Source organism: Halichoerus grypus, chromosome 10 (genome assembly GCF_964656455.1).
Source record: "Halichoerus grypus chromosome 10, mHalGry1.hap1.1, whole genome shotgun sequence".
NCBI classification, from domain to species: domain Eukaryota; kingdom Metazoa; phylum Chordata; class Mammalia; order Carnivora; family Phocidae; genus Halichoerus; species Halichoerus grypus.
Genome location: NC_135721.1, coordinates 50,445,078 through 50,465,487, shown reverse-complemented (window position 1 = coordinate 50,465,487; position 20,410 = coordinate 50,445,078). Strand labels below are relative to the sequence as shown.

Here is a 20,410-nt window from a genome sequence, read left to right as displayed (position 1 = left end):
ATTAAATGAGAGAACCAGGAAGATGTTACAGCCAGTTCAAAGGGAGAAGCCAAAGAACAGACATATTTATAGATCAGGAAAATGCAAATGAAAGCAGAACTGGCCTCTTTCAGGGTAGAGGGGAGTCACTTGAACCTCCACCAGATAGAATTTACATGCCTAGAGGCAAGAGTTATTTTACATCACTCTAACTTTTCTTCAGCACAAACTAATAAAGTATAATAGTTCAACAGCAATGAAAGGCTGAAATTAGATAATATGGAAAGGCATGATCTACACAAAGATGGCTTTCCGTTGGATCACACATTTTCTCCTATAAAACTCACCTAGTGATGTTGAGATTTTTAATTTGCCTGCTCCTGTAAAGTTATCTATATGAAAATTCTGGTGGACAGAGAAGATAATTGAAATGAATAAATTTGTATTCTGGGTTTGTTTTGTTTGCTAGGTTACTGGCTTGTTTTAAGCAAGTTGTTTAGGTATATAAGGCAAATCATTGATGAGCTAAATAGATAACTTAGAAGGCTTCTTACCTTGGTCCCAGACTGGTTTTCCTACCAGAAACTGACAGTGGCTGAAATTTTTTTTTAAGTTCAACACTGAGCTTGGAGGGCATCAAAATAAGTAAACCTCAGTTTTGTATTCTCATTGGAGAGACAGCCTGGTACATAGTGAACCATCATACAGTGTAATAGGTATTGCACCAGAGGTGAGAAAAATGTGATGTAGAATCACAAAGTAGGAAGCAATGAATTCTGGCTAGGAAGTTAACATTTCATCAGGGCCTTGAAGGAAAACTAGAATTTAACCTGAATGACTTTTCCAGTTATACAAATATGGGAACTTCTGATTATACTCCAAATAAAAAGCCAATCTCCTAGATGATCCCCAGACCCAGCCTCCTGGTAGTCACACCCTTATATAGGTTCCTCCCACCTTGTATCAGGATTGGTCTGTATACCTATGTATAAGTGGTGAAGTGGTTGTGTGTGGATTCCAAGGCTTGGTCATAAAGACATTGCTGTTTCCACTGTAGTCTCTTGGATTCTGTGAGAGAAATCAACTGTCATGTCATGAGAACACTCACGTAGCCTTATGAAGAGGCTCAAATGGGAAGAGTTTACTCTGGGTCAGTAGCCAGTGTATTAGTGTCTGTTTCCTAGCTTCCCTAGCAGCTGGTTTACCTTTGTGATTAAGTTCTTGGGAGCAGAAGAGATGTGTGCAACTTTTGGTACTTGCCTTTTTTTTTTTTTTTTTTTAAGAAATTTATTTATTTATTTGAGAGCGAGAACAAGTGGAGGGGAGATGCAGAGCAAGAGGGAGAAGCAGGCTCCTGACTGAGCAGGAGCCCAACGCAGGGCTCCATCCCAGGACCCTGAGATCATGACCCAAGCCGAAGGCAGATGCTAAACCGACTTGAGTCACCCAGGTGCCCCTGGTACTTGCCTTTAACACAGTTTCTCAACCTTTTTTTAATATCACTGCCATGAGGAGCCTTTTTAGGCTCCCCCCCCAATTTCCTCCATAAAATTTTAATACCACAGATACATTGTATATCTGTTTATGCACTTTATATGAATATATGTGCTTTATCTACGAAAACACTAACATTTTTTTTGCCCTTCTACTCCTTACGCACCAGCTTTTGCCCCCTTGAAGGTGATATTGTCTTTGTTGAGAAAGCATGCTTTGAGAAGATTGGGTTTGCTCTCCCCTCCTCTTTCTTTCTGCATGTGGACTGGAAGGCAGACTGCTAACTTCAACTATGCGGACAAAGAGAATGCAAGCAACAAGGTGGGAGGAACCTGGGGGCTTAGCATCACAGAACAAAGCTAAGCCTGTGTCTAGACAATTAATTGAGAAAGAAACATAAACTGATCTTATTTGAGCCATCTTATTTTGGGGCCATTGTTATACCAGCTTAGCCTGTATTCTAACAAATATGCATCCCATTTTTTTCAAAACTGCTTAGAAATTTTAAAAATTTCTCTTATTTACATGTCACCCAGGTCTGTTTAGCCATGACTATACAAATGTTATTTACCCTTTGCCATCTGCAAACACCTTATGATTACCAGTACTACAAATTGTATAAACATTAACATTATTTGATCCAAAATTTGGGCACCTCTACATGATATCTCATAATCATTGAATGAAGGTGTTACCATGCTTTATTTCATTGCATATATTGCCAGTTTGCTGTAGTTTTGTTTAGTTGGGGTTTTTAACCATTAGTTTTATAGCAATAGAGCGTACTGACTAAGAGCACAGACTCCTCTAAATTCAGTTCCCTCATCTATAAAATTGGTCTAATAATAGTACCTACCTCACAGGGTTTGAGGATTAAATGAGATAATGAGAGTAAATTATTGAGCATATTGCCTGTTTCGTGCTAAGTGTCAGATGGTAATTACTATTATTATAACGAACACTTAGGTAGATTTCAGAAACTTGCAAAGACAATATTTAAGAGTTCTCAACACTTCAATAAAATGATAGTATAAAAATTAAAAAGGGAAAAGAGAATGGAATAGGAGACCAAGCAATTGTTTTTAAAGGAGAGAGAGAGAGAAAGAAGAGGCAGAGAGAAAATCTTAAGTAGGCTCCACACCCAGCAACAGAGCCTGACATGGGGCTCGATCTCACAACCCTGAGATCATGACATGAGCCAAAATTAAGTGTCGGGTGCTGAACCGACTGAGCCACCCAGGTGCCCTAGATACTGATACTTTTTAATAGTCATGTTTTGATTAATCTTTCCCTTTTTATATTCCACATCTTAGCAATGTAATTTTATATTAGCAATGTAATGTATACAATCTTAGCAGTGTGAGTGTGTATCAATATATGTTGCTCTTCTTTTCTTCATGCTCACATATATGTATCATATATAGATACAACACACATGAGTTTTTCTCTTTTATAGTGATTCATCTATTCAAATTTTCTATTCTACTTCTGGAGTCAATTTTTATAATTTGTAATTTATACCTTGCTAAGAAGTTATTCATTTTCTTTTGGTTTTTAAATTTCTTGCATGTGATATTCTCTTGCAGTTTACTAAAGCTCTTTGATACTCCTTTGCTTGTTTCTGATCCTATGCATTTTATTCAACCCTCTTCATCCTTCTCCACTCTGCCAAAATTAGTTTTGTTTTCTTGTTCTTTCAGAGAACAAGCTTTTGTATTTATATATCCTTGCTATTATCTTTTAAAGTTATTCTTAAGTTTATCTGTATTAATTCCTGCTTCCTAATGTTTTTTCCTTTTTATCCTTTTCCCTTATTTTGAGTAAATAATTCCTTTACATTTTTAAAAAAACCCTATTTAATGAGGAAGGCATTTAAGGCTTTAAAATTTCCCCCGAGGACTATTTTAGCTCCTAAAATGGTATAGTTCATTGGTCTAAAATTTTCTCCTTTTCATCATCTTTTAAATGGTTTGTAATTTCACTTCTGACTTCTTTGATACAAAGATTATTTAGTAGTATGTTAATTTCCAAGTATTTGTGATTTTTTAAAAATCTTTTTATTATTTGGAATTTTATTGAATGATTAGAGAATATGACATGCAAAATCCCTACTTCCTTAAAAATGTTTTCATCCATTCTTTATTTTGAATGACATAGTTGCAGGATGCCTGGTGGTTCAGTCGGTTAAGCGTCCAACTCTTGATTTGGCTCACGTCAGGATTTCAGGGTTGTGGGATCTAACCCCAACTGGGGCTCCACGCTCAGTGGGGAGTCTGCTTCTCCCTCTCCATCTGCCTGCCGCTCCACCTGCTTGTGCTCTCTTTCTCTCTGTCAAATAAATAAATAAAATCTTAAAAAAATTTTTTTAAATAAAAAAATAAATGACGTAGTTGCTTCAACGTTTTTGTTCTATTGATTTTTTCACTTTTTATGGAGACAGATGGAATGGCTAATTGCTTCTCAGGTAAAGAACTAGAATATGTGCCATGTATTTGAGATTTTTGACATGAACAGGCTATAGAAACAGAATAGGAATTTCTCATCCCAGGAGTTTTCTTGTTTGTTTATCTCTATAGGCATAGTTTAAAAGAGCTAAACAGCTCCATTTTGAGCTCAGTTTTCTTAGAACAAGAGCAGTTTGGATAACAAAAAGGAGGTAAGGACATTAAAAAAGCAAAAACAAAAAAGTTAGGCTTTTTAGATGTGACTGGGAGTTCTGGGCAGTTAACCAAGGTTTGGTAGAACACTGGGTAGAACACTGTGAAGCTACAGCCAAAGAGGGGAGGCCTTTTTGTGTGAAAAGACTATTGCTTACTTTACTAGTTTTACTAAGAATATAGATTGATGTTGGTAGGACTTAAATCTCATGATGGGTTAGGGGAGGATGGATTGAAGGGAATGCCACAAATTAATGGGCTGTGGACATTTGTTGGACCCTCACAGTGTTTTATGTATTTTTTAATTAGTTGCCAACACTTTGAAATAAAGCAGCTTCATGTAAACCCACAAACACTCACAGATCTGCATTTCCAGTGTTTAAAGGCTTGGAAGCTCTGAAAACACTGAGATTACATTAGCACATGGCTGCAAGAAGCTGGAGTTGGGGAGCACCTGTCACTTTTAGAGAGACATGTTCTCTCCACTTAGACCATCCCCACCATTCCCTCTTACTCCCAAATCTAGGCAAAATATCCATAATCATTTTTCGATTTTACTTGTGCTGCTGTTTGTCCCCTGTAGCTTTAAGAAGGGAAGACTGTATATTTTAGATCCACTTGCCTGTCAAAAGTGGGGAAAGAAGAAGGCCTTTTTATTATTAAAAAAAAAAAAGGAAAGAGATTTGTGTGTGTGTGTGTGTGTGTGTGTAAGTAAAGAATATTCCCATGTTTTAGTATGCAAACAAAGTGTGTTTGTGTCAAAAGAATGCAAATTAGGGGCGCCTGGGTGGCTCAGTCATTAGGCGTCTGCCTTTGGCTCAGGTCCTGATCCCGGGGTCCTGATCCCCGGGTCCTGGGATCAAGCCTGGGATTGAGCCCCGCATCGGGCTCCCTGCTAGGCGGGAAGCCTGCTTCTCCCTCTCCCACTCCCCCGGCTTGTGTTCCCTCTCTAGCTGTGTCTCTCTCTGTCAAATAAATGGATAAAATCTTTAAAAAAAAAAAAGAATGCAAATTAAGATGCCATTTTTTTTTTTTTAAGATTTTATTTATTTATTTGAGAGCGGGAACACACAGGAGCCGGGAGGAGGGGTAGAGGGAGAAGCAGACTCCCCACTGAGCAGGACTCTGGATCCAGGACTCCATCCCAGGACCCTGAGATCATGACCTGAGCTGAAGGCACACACTTAACTGACTGAGCCACCCAGGCATCCCTAAGATGTCATTTTAAAACCAACTCCACATAGCACCATGACTAGTATTTAGAAAAGATATAATAAGGTTTGGTTTTGATGGGAATTAAATAAGGATGCCACTATGATATGTATTTATTTATTTGGTAAAAAAAAAAAATTCCTGGGTATCAATACCTTATATAGATGGTAAGTTCCTAAAGCAATGCCTTTTGAGTAGAGCAGAAATTATGTACCTCAAACGGAAAGAAATGTAAAAAAATGTCAATATTATTGGAAATACTATCTCATAGCATCTTGAATATATGACTGCGAACTTACAGGCAGATTACATTTCAAATTTAAAGTATTTATGGCATTTTCAATTTAAGCTCGTGAAAACCTATATATAGATAGTATCACACAGAAATATCTTGGTGTCTGAAAATTTTAATGGGTCGAAGAACTTTTGGATTTGTCACCCATGAAAAGGCCAGTATCAAATGACTCATTTATGTGTGTTAGAAAAGTCTGTCAAAATTTAATGAAAATAGGTTAAAAATATATTAGCTTGATGATAGATAATGCTCCTGGAATAATAAATAGTTTAGGTTAACACTGGACATTTTTGTGACATGGTGAAAGGACAAGACATGAATTTAATAATTTGTTTATTGCAGGGCGCCTGGGTGGCTCAGCGGGGAGTCTGCTTCTCCCTCTACCTCTCCCCCCTGCTCATGCTCTCTCTCTCTCAAATAAATAAATAAATAAAATCTTTAAAAAGTTAAAAAAAATAATTTGTTATATTCAATTATCAATATATATTATTCAACTATCGTAAGTTACTGGCTGGTTCCCTGTAGGTATCTGAGTTTGTGACGCTTGCCATCGGTGGAAAGTAAAATCTTAGCTATGTTCTTGGGGAAGATGCCTATGAAAATATGGGGATCATATCATTCTAATTAATTTTACACTGTTACCACTTTTCCTTAACCGAGGCACTAAACATATTTTCAGGGTGGTTTGTTTCATGGTGGCAGTTTTAGGGAGTAAACATGAAAAATTACTGCCTATTCATTTCAGCATCGTAAGTCCATATTAGCCAGCCCAGCATCACGTAACAAGACTTTCCCCTTCACCCTTCTCTTACCCCTGCAGAATATTCCATGAGAATTTCTTATGAAAGCTTCAAGGCAAACCATTAAAAAAATAACACCCATGAGCTTTGATAGGATCAGAGGGTCCAGCCAGACTCTGTTTAGACAAGTAATTGTGTTCAGGTGAGGAATCAGAGGCTGTGCTGTGTTTTGTAATAAGTCCTGAGTTTCTTTGTTGCCTCATTGAAATGCTTTCATTGGGGACCAGATGACTGCTGCCTGTGAGAAGCTCCCTGGTCCTCTCCTCTCCCTGGCAGTGCTACCCTCCCCCTGGCTCGGATGCAGCTATGGTTCTGCCCTCTCAATTGCTTGCTGTTTGTTGCTTTTTCATAGAATCACAGACCTTAAAGACTCTAGTAAAGCTTTTCACCACACACACAAATTTTTTTTTTTCTAAAGTTCCCAAACCAGCTCAAGGAAAACAGAGAAAAAGAGGACAATGGAAAATGTCTTTCTAAATCCTAAATAATGGGTGGTACTGAACTGTCACTATGAATAGATACTTTTTTCGTCCATAAAGTTCAGTGTCTAGTTGGGTGTTTACGTTTCAATTTTGCTGAATGTTTAGAAAAAAATGTATTTATTTAAGAAATGACAATACAGGGGCGAGGGGTGGGGAGAATGGCAGCTTAGCACCCTTCACATTTCTCCTTGCTCCCTTTGATCCTTCTTTGGGGTCAGATAGAATTATGCTTCTGAATGTGCCCTTCAGTGGTTCTCAAGCGTGATCCCCGTGCCAGCAGTTGGCAGCATTGTCTGGGAACTTGCTGGAATTGCAAATTTGGGGGCCCCATCCCAGACCTACAGGATGAGAACCTACTCTTGGGGAGTAGGATGGGCAGCAACCTGTGTTTTAACAGACCTTTCAGATGACTCAGGTGTACGCTGAAGTTTGAGAGCCTCTGCTTTATCTAGCTTGGATTATGCCTGTGTTAGAGTTGGATGTAGAGACCGATGTAAGTTTTTAAACTCCTGTAGGGTCTTCCTCCTTTCCCTTCATTGCTTTGTGAGTCTGGATAGAGTATATATTGTGGTGCACTGCAGACCTTTATGCCAGCCTTGTGGACTTCGTGGTGGCTGCCGTCAGCTGACTGCCTTGAATGACAACTACTAATTGTTGAGGTCACGGGTGAGATGGATCCTTGGGCAGGAAGTCAGAGCGGGCATCCCAAGAACTGTTGATCAGAGGGAAAGCTAGTTTTGAGACATGGCCAAGCAATTATTCTCATCTGGTTACTTCATGTTAAGTAATCCGCTAGAGGGAAAAAAAATATCTTTGAGTATATGACTTTGTATGTGAAATTGTGTGTTCGACTTTTTTATTATATGTACATAACATGAAATTTACCATTTTATTTTTTTTAAAGATTTTATTTATTTATTTGACAGAGAGAGACACAGCGAGAGAGGGAACATAAGCAGGGGGAGTGGGAGAGGGAGAAGCAGCCTTCCCGCGGAGCAGGGAGCCCGATGCGGGGCTCGATCCCAGGACCCTGGGATCATGACCTGAGCCAAAGGCAGACACTTAACAACTGAGCCACTCAGGAGCCCTGAAATTTACCATTTTAAACATTTTTAAGTGTACAGTTCAGTGGCATCAAGCACATTCACATTATTGTGCAACCATCACCACCATCCATTCCCAGAACTTTTCCATCTCCCAAACTGAAATTCAGTACCTATTAAGCAATAACTACCCATTCCTCACTCTCCATAGCCCCAGATAACCACTCTTCTGACTTTCCTTCTCTATGAATTGACTACTTTAGGTTCCTCATGTAAGTGGAATCATACAATTTTTGCCCTTTCGTGGCTGGCTTATTTCACTTAGCATAATGTCTTTAAGATTCATCTATGTTGTAGCATATATCAGAATTTCATGCTTTTTAAAGGCTGAATGAAATTCCATTGTATGTATATACCGTATTTTGCTTATCCATTTACCTGAGGGTAATGTTTGGGTTTTTACCATTTGGCTCTTGTGAACAATGCTGCTACGAACCATAGTGTACAAATACCTGTTCAAGTCTTTGCTTTCAGTTCTTTTGGGTATGTACCTAGAATTGGGATTGCTAGATCATATGGCAATTCTGTTTACTTTCTTGAGGAAATGCCATATTATTTTTCACAGTGACTGTACCATTCCCACCAGCAATGCACAGATGTTCCAATTTTTCCACATCCTCACCAACACTTCTTATTTTCAGGGTGTTTTAGTTTTTGTTTTTTTATAATGGCTATCCTAATGCATAAAAAGTGTATCTTACTTGGTTTGTGTTTTCCTAATGTCCGGTGCTTATTGGTCACCTGTATTCTTCTTTGAAGAAATGTCTATTTATGTCTTTAGCCCATTGTTTTAATTAGGTGTTTTGTTTTTGAGTTGTAGGAGCTCTTTATATATTCTGGATATTAATACCTTATCAGATACACAATTTGCAAATATTTTCTCCCCTTCTGTGGGTTACCTTTTTACTTTGTTCATACTGTCCTTTGATGCACAAAAGTTTTTAATTTTGATAAAGTCCAATCTATGTTTTTTCTTTTGTTGCCTGTGCACTGAATGTGTAGATCACTTTGGGAATTATTGACATTTTACTTAATTATTTTGAGAGAGAGAGAATGGGGGAGGGGAGAATTATTAACATTTTAACAATTTTAACTCTTCCAGTCTATTTAGTTGTTGAGTGTTTTTTATCAGGAAAGGATGTTGAATTTTGTCAAGTATTTTTTCTGCATCAGTTGAGATTATCATGTGTTTTATTTCCCCTCTAATTCATTTTATGAAGCTAATATTACTGATACCAAAACTAGACAAATATAAAAAAAGTATAGACTGGTAACTCTCAAAAGTATAGATACAAAATCCTTAACAAAATATTAGAAAATAGAATTAAGGAGTGCCTGAGTGGCTCAGTCATTAAGCGTCTGCCTTCAGCTCAGGTCATGGTCCCAGGGTCCTGGGATCAAGCCCCACATCGGGTTCCCTGCTTGGCAGGAAGACTGCTTCCCCCTCTGCCACTCCCCCTGCTTGTGTTCCCTCTCTCACTGTGTCTCTCTCTATCAAATAAATAAATAAAATCTTAAAAAAAAAAAAAGAAAATAGAATTAAGCAAGACATAAAAAGAATTATATACCTTAACCAAATGGGGCTTATTCTAGGGATGTAAGGCTGGTTTAGCATCTGAAAATTAATCAGACTAATTCACCATATTAACAAGGTAAAGAAGAAAAACCACATGGTCATATTAATCAATGTAGAAAAAGCATTTGACAAAATTTAACATCCATTCATAAATAAAAACTCTCAAAAAATAGGAAGAGAGGAGAACTTTCTCAACATGGTAAAGAGCATCTATAAGAGCCTACAGATAAAATCATACTTAATGGTGAAAAACTGAATGCTTTCTCTGTAAGATTGGGAACAAGAACAGTGCTGGCAATTATTGCAGAAAATAAAAGGCATACAGATCAACGAAGAAGAAATAAAACTGTCCCTGTTTGCATATGACATAATTGTCTTCATAGAAAATCTCAAGGAATCAACAGAAAAACTAGAACTAATACAAAAGTTCGGCAACGTTGCGGTATAAAGGAAAAACATACAAAAATTAATTGTATTTCTGAATGCTATCAGTGAACACATGGATACCAAAACTTAAAATACAATACCGTTTAAGGTTGCTCCAAAAATATGAAACACTTGTGTGTGCTTCTAACAAAAAAAAGATACAGAACTTGTATGCTGAAAACACTGATGAAAGAAATCAAGGATGATCTAAATACTTCTTTGGAGAGAAATTCTGTGATTAGAAGATTCTACGTAGTGAAGATGTTGATTTTCCCCAAATTGAAATATAGGTTTAATGCAATTGTTATCAAAATCTCCATAATATTTTTGTAGATATAAACAGCATTATTCTAAAGTTTATATGGAAAAACAAAGTAACTAGAAGAGCTAGAACAATTTTGAAGAAGAATACAATGGGGGAAGTCAGGCTATCTGATTTTAGGAGTTACTGTATATAGCCATAGTAATCGAGACTGTGGTGTTGGTAGAAGGATAGACACATAGATTAATGGCACAGAATAGAGAACCCAGATAGATACCTACACAAATATGCCCAACTGATTTTTTACAAAAACACAAAAGCAATTCAATGGAGGAAAGATAGCTGTTTCAACAAATGGTGTTAAAGAAATTGCATACCCACTGGCAAAAATATGAGTTAATGGGGCACCTGGTGGCTCAGTTGGTTAAGCTGCTGCCTTTGGCTCAGGTCGTGATCCCAGAGTTCTGGGATGGAGTCCTGCATAGGGCTCCCTGCTCAGCGGAGAGCCTGTTTCTCCCTCTCCCTCTGCCTGCCTCACTCCCTGCTTGTGCTCTCTATCTCTCTGTCAAATAAATAAATAAAGTATTAAAAATAAATGAGTTAAACAACAGTTAACAAATAATTAATAAAGAAAAACCAATCAAATTAGAAAATGGGCAACAGAGGAATACCTGGATTACTCAGTTGGTTAAGCATCTGACTCTTGATTTCGGCTCGGGTCATGATCACAGGGTCGTGAGATTGAGTCCCACATCAAGCTCCACACTGAGCAGGGAGCCTGCTTAAGATTCTCCCTCTTCCTCTACCTCTCCCCCCCAAACTGATCTCTCTCTCTCTCTCTCTCTCTCTCTTTGTCTCTCTCGAAAGAAAGAAAGAAAGAAAGAAGGCAAAAGACACCCTGAAGCATTTCAACAAATAGGATAATACAGATAGCAAGTAAGCACATGAAATAAATGTTTGGCATCATTAGTCATAAAAGAAGTGCAAATTAAAACCACAGTGAGTTATCACTATACAATTATCAGAATGGTTAAAATTAAAAAATAGTGAAAACCCCAATTACTGGCAAGGATGCTGAGAAGCTGGATCACTCATATTTTGCTGGTAGGAATGTAAAATGGCATAGTCACTCTGAAAAACAATTTGGCAGTTTCTTATAAATTTAACCATGCATTTACCATACGACCCCAATAGCACTTGGACATTTATTTGTCCTAGAGAAATGAAAGCTTTTGTTTACACAAAAACATATGCACCAATGTTCCACGAAGCTGTATTTGTAATAACCAAAGACTGGAATCAGCCTATATGTTCTTCAAAGGGTGAATATTTAAACTGTAGTATGTCCAGGGGCGCCTAGCTGGCTCAATTGGTAGAGCATATGACTCTTGATCTCAGGGTGCTGAGTTCAAGTCCCATGTTGGTTGTAGAGATTACTTTTTAAAAAAATGTTAAACTGTGGTACATCCATACTATGGAACACTCTTCAGCAATAAAAAGGACTGAATTATTGGTACATGTAACAGTCTAGGGGGATCTCCAGACACTTAAGCTAAATGAAAAAAGCCAATTGCAAAAGATAACATACCATCTGATTCCATTTATATAACGTTCTTAAACTGACAAAATGTAGAAATATTGAGCAAATTAGTGATTACCCCAGGTTATGGAAGAGCTGAATGCAAGACAGAAATGGATTTGGGTATAAAAGTGTAATAGGAGGGATCCTTGTAGTAATGGAAATGCTCTGTGTTTAGATTGTATCAATGTCAATATCCTGGTTGTGATGTTGTACAATAGTTCTACAAGATGTCACCATTAGGAAAAACTAGATAAGGAACACAGGGGACCTCTCAGTATTATTTCTTACAACTACATATGAATCTACAATTATGAAAAGTTTAACTTAAGATTTTTCTAGGGGCGCCTAGGTGGTGCAGTTGGTTGAGTGTCTGACTCTTGATTTCAGCTCAGGTCATTGTCTCATGGGTCATGGGATCGAGCCCCACATGGGGCTTCTGGCTCAGTGGAGAGTCTGCTTGAAAGATTCTCTCCCTCTACCCCTCCCCTGACTCATGTGCACTCTCTCTCTCTCTTTCTAAAATAAATAAATCTTTAAAAAACAAAAAATTTTTCTTCTGTAAATGAATTCAGCAAAGTAGCAGGATACAAAGTCAACACACAAAAATCAACTGCGTTTCTATATATAAACAACAAATGAACTGTAAAGGAAATTATAAAAAACAGTTCCATTTACCCCTCCTACATTGTTGGTGGGAATGCAAGCTGGTGCAGCCACTCTGGAAAACAGTATGGAGGTTCCTCAAAAAGTTGAAAATAGAGCTACCATATGATCCAGCAATTGCACTACTGGGTATTTACCCCAAAGATACAAATGTAGGGATCCGAAGGGGTATGTGCACCCTGATGTTTATAGCAGCAATGTCCACAATAGCCAAACTGTGGAAAGAGCCAAGATGTCCATCGACAGATGAATGGATAAAGAAGATGTGGTATATATATACAATGGAATATTATGCAGCCATCAAAAGGAATGAGATCTTGCCATTTGCAACGACGTGGATGGAACTGGAGGGTATTATGCTGAGCGAAATAAGTCAAACAGAGAAAGACATGTATCATATGACCTCACTGATATGAGAAATTCTTAATCTCAGGAAACAAACTGAGGGTTGCTGGAGTGGGGGGTGGGTTGGGAGGGATGGGGTGACTGGGTGATGGACACTGGGGAGGGTATGTGCTCTGGTAAGCGCTGTGAATTGTGCAAGACTGTTGAATCTCAGATCTGTACCTCTGAAACAAATAATGCAATATATGTTAAGAAAAAAAAAAAAAGAAGATAGCAGGAGGGAAAGAATGAAGGGGGGGAAATCGGAGGGGGAGACGAACCATGAGAGACGATGGACTCTGAAAAACAAACTGGGGGTTCTAGAGGGGATGGGGTGGGAGGATGGGTTAGCCTGGTGATGGGTATTAAGGAAGGCACGTTCTGCATGGAGCACTGGGTGTTATGCACAAACAATGAATCATGGAACACTACATCTAAAACTAATGATGTAATGTATGGTGATTAACATAACAATAAAAAATTAAAAAAAAAACAGTTCCATTTACAATAGCATCAAAAACAACAAAATACTTAGGAATTCACTTAACCAAGGAGGTGAAAGATTTGTATAATGAGAACTACGAAACATTACTGAAAGAAATTAAAGAAGACTCAAATAAATAAATTTTTCATGTTCATGGATTGGAAGACATCATATTGTTAAAATGTCATGCTACCCAAAATGATCTACACATCAGTGCAATCAAAATGCCAATGATGTTTTTTGCACAAACAGAAAAACACATCCTAAAATTCATATGAAATCTTAAGGGATCCCAAAGAGCCAAAATAACCTTAAAAAAGAATAAGAATCTGGAGGATTCACTTACTGATTTCAAAATTTACTGCAAAGCTACAGTAATCAAAATAGTGTGAAACTGGCATAAACACAAACATATAGACCAATGGAATATAATAGAGGGTCTAGAAATAAACCTTCCCATATGTGGTCAAATGATTTTTGACAACGGTGCCAAGATCATTCAATGGGGCAAGGACAGTATCTTCAACAAATGATTCTGTGAAAACTGGATATCCACAATGCAAAAGGATGAAGTTGGGCCCTTACCTAACACCATATACAAAAATTAAATCAAAATGGATCAAGGACCTAAATGTAAGACCTAAAGTAATAAAACTTTTAGAAGAAAACATATGACAAAGCTTTAAGACATTGGATTTGGCAATGATTTCTTGGATATGACACCAAAAGCACAGGTAACAAGAGAAAAATAGACAAATTGGATTTCATAAAGATTAAAAAATTTTGTGCATCCAAAGACACTATCAACAGAGTAAAAAAGCAACCCACAGAATGGGAGAAAATATATACAAATCATATGTCTGATAAAGGATTAATACCCAGAATATATATAAAACTAAAACTCAACAACAAAAAACAAACAACCTGATTCAAAAATGGGCAAAGGACTTAGACATTTTTTCAAAGAATTATATGTGAATGGCCAATAAACACATGAAAAGATACTCAACAGCACTAAGCATTAGGGAAACAAGTCAAAATGCATTGAGATTCTACTTCACACCCATTAGGATGGCTACAATAAAAAGAAAGAGAGAGAGAGAAAACAACAAATAGGGACGCCTGGGTGGCTCAGTCAGTTAAGCATCTGCCTTCAGCTCAGGTCGTGATCCCAGGGTCCTGGGATCAAGTCCTGCATCGGGCTGCCCGCTCCGCAGGGAGTCTGCTTCTCCCTCTACCCTCCCCCGCTCGTGTGTGCGCTCTCTCTCTCCCAAATAAATAAATAAAATCTTTAAAAAAAAAAAGAAAACAACAAATAGTGACAAGAATGTGGAGAAATTGGAACGCTTGTGCACAGTTGGTGGGAATGTAAACCGATATGGCTGCTGTGGAAAACAGTATGGTCGTTTTTCAAAAAAATTTTTTAATTACCATATGGCTGAGCAATTCTGCTTCTGGGTATATACCCAATTGAATTGAAAGCAAGGTCTTGAAGAGATATTTGTAAACCGATGTTCATAGCAACATTACTCACAGTAGCTAAAACATGGAAACAACCCAAGTGTCCATCAACAGATGAAGGGATAAGCAAAAAGTGATAGATATGTACAATGGAATATTACTCAGCCTTAAAAAGGAAAGACATTCTGCATATGCTACAACCTGGACAAACCTTGAGGGCATTATATAAGTGAAATAAGCCAATCACAAAATGACAAATACTGTATGATTCCACTTATATGAGATATTTAGAGTAGTCAAAATCACAAAGACAGAAAGTATAATGGTGGTTGCCAAGGATTAGGGGGAGAGGAGAAGGGGAATTATTGTTTAATAAGTAGAGAGTTTCCGTTCTACAAGACGAAAAGAGTTATGGAGATGGAGCTGCCATCTTGTGTCCCTGCGTGTGTGCACCTAATCTCAGCTGGTCTGCCCGAGATCCCCTGAGCGCCAACCCTATTCCCCCGCGTGGTCCCATTTCCGCTCCAACAAGATGAAAGAAACTATCATGAACCAGGAGAAACTCGCCAAACTGCAAGCACAAGTGCGCATCGGTGGGAAAGGAACTGCTCGCCGAAAGAAGAAGATGGTTCATAGAAGGGCTACAGCAGATGATAAAAAACTTCAGTTCTCCTTAAAGAAGTTAGGGGTAAACAATATCTCTGGTATTGAAGAGGTGAATATGTTCACAAACCAAGGAACAGTGATCCACTTTAACAACCCCAAAGTTCAGGCATCGCTGGCAGCGAACACTTTCACCATTCCAGGCCATGCTGAGACAAAGCAGCTGACAGAAGTGCTACCCAGTATCTTAAACCAACTTGGTGCAGACAGTCTGACTAGTTTAAGAAGACTGGCTGAAGCTCTGCCCAAACAATCTGTGGATGGAAAAGCACCACTTGCTACCGGATGATGATGAAGTTCCAGATCTTGCGGAGAATTTTGATGAAGCTTCCAAGAATGAAGCAAACTGAATTGAGTCAACTTCTGAAGAAGATAAAACTTGAAGAAGTTACTGGGAGCTGCTATTTTATATTATGACTGCTTTTTAAAATTTTGTTCATGGATCTGATAAAATCTAGATCTCTAATATTTTTAAGCCCAAGCCCCTTGGACACTGCAGCTCTTTTCGGTTTTTGCTTATACACAATTCATTCTTTGCAGCTAATTAAGCTGAAGAAGCCTGGGAATAAAGTTTGAAACAAGGTTAATAAAGTTCTTTCCCTAGGAAAAAAAAAAAAAAGAGTTATGGAGATGGATGATGGTGATGGTTCCACACAATATGAATGCATTAGTACCACTGAACTGTACCCTTAAAAATGGTTAAGATGGGGGGGACACCTGGGTGGCTCAGTCAGTTAAGCATCTGACTCTTGATCTCAGCTCAGGTGTTGATCTTAGGGTTGTGAGTTCAGGCCCCGTTTTGGGCTCCATGCTGGGCGTGGGACCTACTTTAAAAAAATGACTAAGACGGTAAAGTTTATGTTACGTGTATTTCACCACAATAAAAAAAAGAAAAGGGGCGCCTGGGTGGCTCAGTTGGTTAAGCGTCTGCCTTCGACTCAGGTCATGATCCTGGGGTCCTGGGATCGAGCCCTGCATCAGGCTCCCTGCTCCGCAGGGAGCCTACTTCTCCCTCTCCCACTCCCCCTGCTTGTGTTCCCTCTCTTGCTGTGTCTCTCTCTGTCAAATAAATAAATAAAATCTTTAAAAATAAATAAATAAATAAAAATATAGTATTTTCAAAAGCATCAGGAATAGCAGACAGCCTCCCCTCTTTTGTCCTGCCTGCTGCTCACTTTCAGTGTAGTCAATAAACTAATATCTCCTTAAAAAAAAAGCATCAGGAATATTAAATACATCTATCATAATGTATATATATACTATATGAATACATAAAGCCATAAAATATTATTGTGAGAAATTAAAGACCTTTTTTAAAAATTTTAAGTAGGCTCCACCTCCAACATGGGGCTCGAACTCACAACCCTGAGATTAAGAGTTGCATCCTCTACCTACTGAGCCAGCCAGGCACCCCAAAATTAAAGAACTTCTGATTAAATGGAAGGATATACCATGTTTATGGATTGGAAGCCTCAGTATTGTAAAGGTTTCACTTATCAAACTGATCTATTGAGTCAATGCAATCCCAACCCAAAGTCAATAAGTCTTTTTGAGAACTTGACAAGCTGATTCTAAAATGTACATGAAGGGGCGCCTGGATGGCTCAGTTGGTTAAGCAGCCAGCTCTTGATTTCTGCTCAGGTCATGATCTTGGGGTCCTGGGATCAAGCCCTGCATTGGGCTCTGCAATCAGCAAGGAGTCTGCTTGAGGATTCTCTCTCTCCCTCTCCCTCTGCACCTCCCCCTGCTCTGTCTCATGCACGCACATTCTCTCTCTCTCTTTCTCTAAAATAAATAAATAAATCTTAAAAAAAAACCACTCAAAAACAAAACAAAAAAGTGTACATGAAAATGCAAAGGGCCTAAAAGGAGCCCCAACAATCTTCAATAGAGGAAAGACTAGCCGTGCTGGCTGTCAAGACTTATATAAAGCTGCAGTTATGAAAGTGAAATATTAATGGAAAGACAGAAAAATTAATCAATAGAATTGAATAGAGAGCCCAGAAACAGACACCCATATATCCAGACACTTGATACATAACAAAGTTGACTCTAAAGAGAAGAGGAAAAACGACTAATTTTTTCAGTAAATGGTGCTGAGACAATCAGATATTATTATTATTATTATTATTTATTTTTTTTTAGAGTAATGATTTTTTTAAAAATATTTATTTATTTATTTATTAGAGAGCGAGCGAGAGAGAAACAGCATGAGGGGGAGAGGGTCAGAGGGAGAAGCAGGCTCCCCGCTGAGCCGGGAACCTGATGTGGGACTCGATCCCAGGACCCTGGGATCATGACCTGAGCCGAAGGCAGTCACTTAACCAACTGAGCCACCCAGGCGCCCCAGATATTATTTTTTAAAGAAAGAAATAAAGATACAAAATTAAAAACCAAACCAAAACTTGACCCAAGTTCACACTATTAAAAAAAAAATAATTCCAGTGGATGGTAGTTTTATTTTTTTTAAAGATTTTATTTATTTACTGACAGAGAGAGAGAGAAGAGAGCACAAGCAGGGGGAGCAGCAAAGGGAGAGGGAGAAGCAGGCTCCCTGCTGAGCAGGGAGCCGGACACGGGACTGGATCCCAGGACCCTGGGATCATGACCTGAGCCGAAGGCAGACGCTTAACCGACTGAGCCACCCAGGTGCCTCAAAGTAGATGGTAGTTTTAAATGTCAACAGCAAAGCAATAAAGTTCCTGGGTGATAATATAGGGGAGGTCTTCATAACCTTTTTTACAGTAAAAGACTTTTTTTTTTTTTTCCAAATAGGATGCATATAACACTAATTGTAAAGAGAAAAATAAATTGGACTACATTAAAATCAAAGTATTCTGTTCATCAAAAGGCACCATTAAAGACAGCGTAAAAAGACAAGTCACAGTGAGGGAGATGTTAGTATTTGGAAAACTCTAATGGAGAGTACTAAACAATATATATACAGAATATAGAAAGAATGCTTACAAGTCAGTAAGAAAAAGGTAAACAATCCAAAAGAAAAATAGGCAAGAGACTTAAATAGGACTTCACAAAAGCAGCTACCCAAATAGCCAGCACACATATAAAAAGGTGCTTAGTGTCTTTAGTGACTAGGGAAATGCAAAGTAAACCTACCTTTCTTTTTCCCTCCCTCCCTCCCTTCCTCCCTTCCTCCCTTCCTCCCTCCCTTCCTTCCCAGATTCAGACCTGCTAAGGAATTATTACAGAGCAACAATAAAAAGAGATTACTCCTCACCAGGAATACTGTGGTAGTATCCTCTTGCTGGTATCCTCACATCAACTATTGCAAATCTTCAAGCCCTTTTCCACAGTGAATGATACCTGGCAATTACCAGCTCGAATGACCTTTTCAAAACATACATTTCATTATGATACTCTTTGGCTTAAATCCTTCCACAAAGACTGGTTAAGTAAATTGTAGGCTATCTCCATAAAATGAAGTATTCTGCGGTCACTAAAGAGAATGAGGTAGAGGGCGCCTGGGTGGCTCAGTCGGTTAAGCGGCTGCCTTCAGCTCAGGTCATGATCCCAGGATCCTGGGATGGAGCCCCACATCAGGCTCCTGCTCAGCAGGGAGTCTGCTTCTCCCTCTCCCTCTGCCTGCCACTCTGCCTACTTGTGCTGTCTCTCTCTCTGTCAAATAAATAAACAAAATCTTAAAAAAAAAGAATGAGGTGGAGCTCTCTGTACTAATATAAAATAACCTCAAAGAATTATTGTTAAGTCACAAACAATGTGCAGAACAGCATGTGTAAAAATGGGTAAGGGGTTCCCAGGTGGCTCAGTCAGCCAGTTAAATGTCTAACTCTTGATTTCGGCTCAGGTCATGATCTCTTAAGATTTAACATTAAGTTTCCCTCCCTCTCCCTCTACCCTCCCCACCCCCCTGCCCTCTCTAAAAATAAAATAAAATAAAATAAAATAAAATAAAAATAAAAATGGGTAGAGGAATAGATACAGTGGAATGTCATCACATATTCACTTAAGTTACTCAAAATTAACTAAAGCATATAGGTAAAAAGCCATTTTCCCCACATTGTGGGTATATATGCCATCCTGTAACAGTCTATGGAAATAGCGTCCAAATAATTTTAAGGGTTTTATTGACCATTTATAAAGAAGAATTATGCATAATACAGGAGGCCAGCCAAATGAACAGTAGTGGTTTTCTTAACTATTGTGTAGGACTATTTGTTTTAAGAGGGTGTCACACAAATTGCAGGATTTTTAATATATTTGGTCCTCACCCATGACATGCCAGAGTTCCTGAGTTATTGGGTCAAGCAAAGAACCACCCTTACAGATCTTCAAACAGAAGAAAATACTGTATGATTAAAAGTATGATTGTAAGCCTTTGTTAATTACTTGTAAAATAAATATTCTTCCACTTTGTGACTTAATTTTTAACTTTTTAAAAATATTGATATCTTTTGGGGCACCTGGGTGGCTCAGTCGTTAAGCGTCTGCCTTCAGCTCAGATCATGGTCCCAGGGTCCTGGGATTGAGCCCCACATCAGGCTCCCTGCTCGGCGGGAAGCCTGCTTCTCCCTCTCCCACTCCCCCTGCTTGTGTTCCCTCTCTCTCTCTGAGTCTCTCTCTGTCAAATAAATAAATAAAATCTTAAAAAAAAATTGATTATCTTTTAATAAACAGTTTTAATTCTAAGTAGTGAAGTTCATTAATATTTCCTTTTATGGTTTGTGTTGTTTGTTGTGTAAGGAATTCTTTCCTATCCTGAGGGTGTAGAAGCATTTACCTATGTTTTTTGTAAAAGTTTTAACGCTTGCTTTTCACTTTCTTTTTTTTTTTTTTTTAAAGATTTTATTTATTTATTTATTTATTTGACAGAGAGAGAGAGACAGGTGGGGCAGGGGTTGGGATCAT

The 20,410-nt window shown here is 38.3% G+C and overlaps 1 protein-coding gene and 1 pseudogene across 9 annotated transcripts in view; both read left to right on the top strand.

Annotated features, from left to right (window-relative positions):
* Positions 1-20,410, top strand: part of ZNF638 (zinc finger protein 638) — a 124,315-nt gene that overhangs the window by 9,111 nt on the left and 94,794 nt on the right. The gene's annotated exons all lie outside the window — the stretch shown is intronic.
* LOC144379322 (transcription factor BTF3 pseudogene) lies at positions 15,393-15,812 on the top strand (annotated as a pseudogene).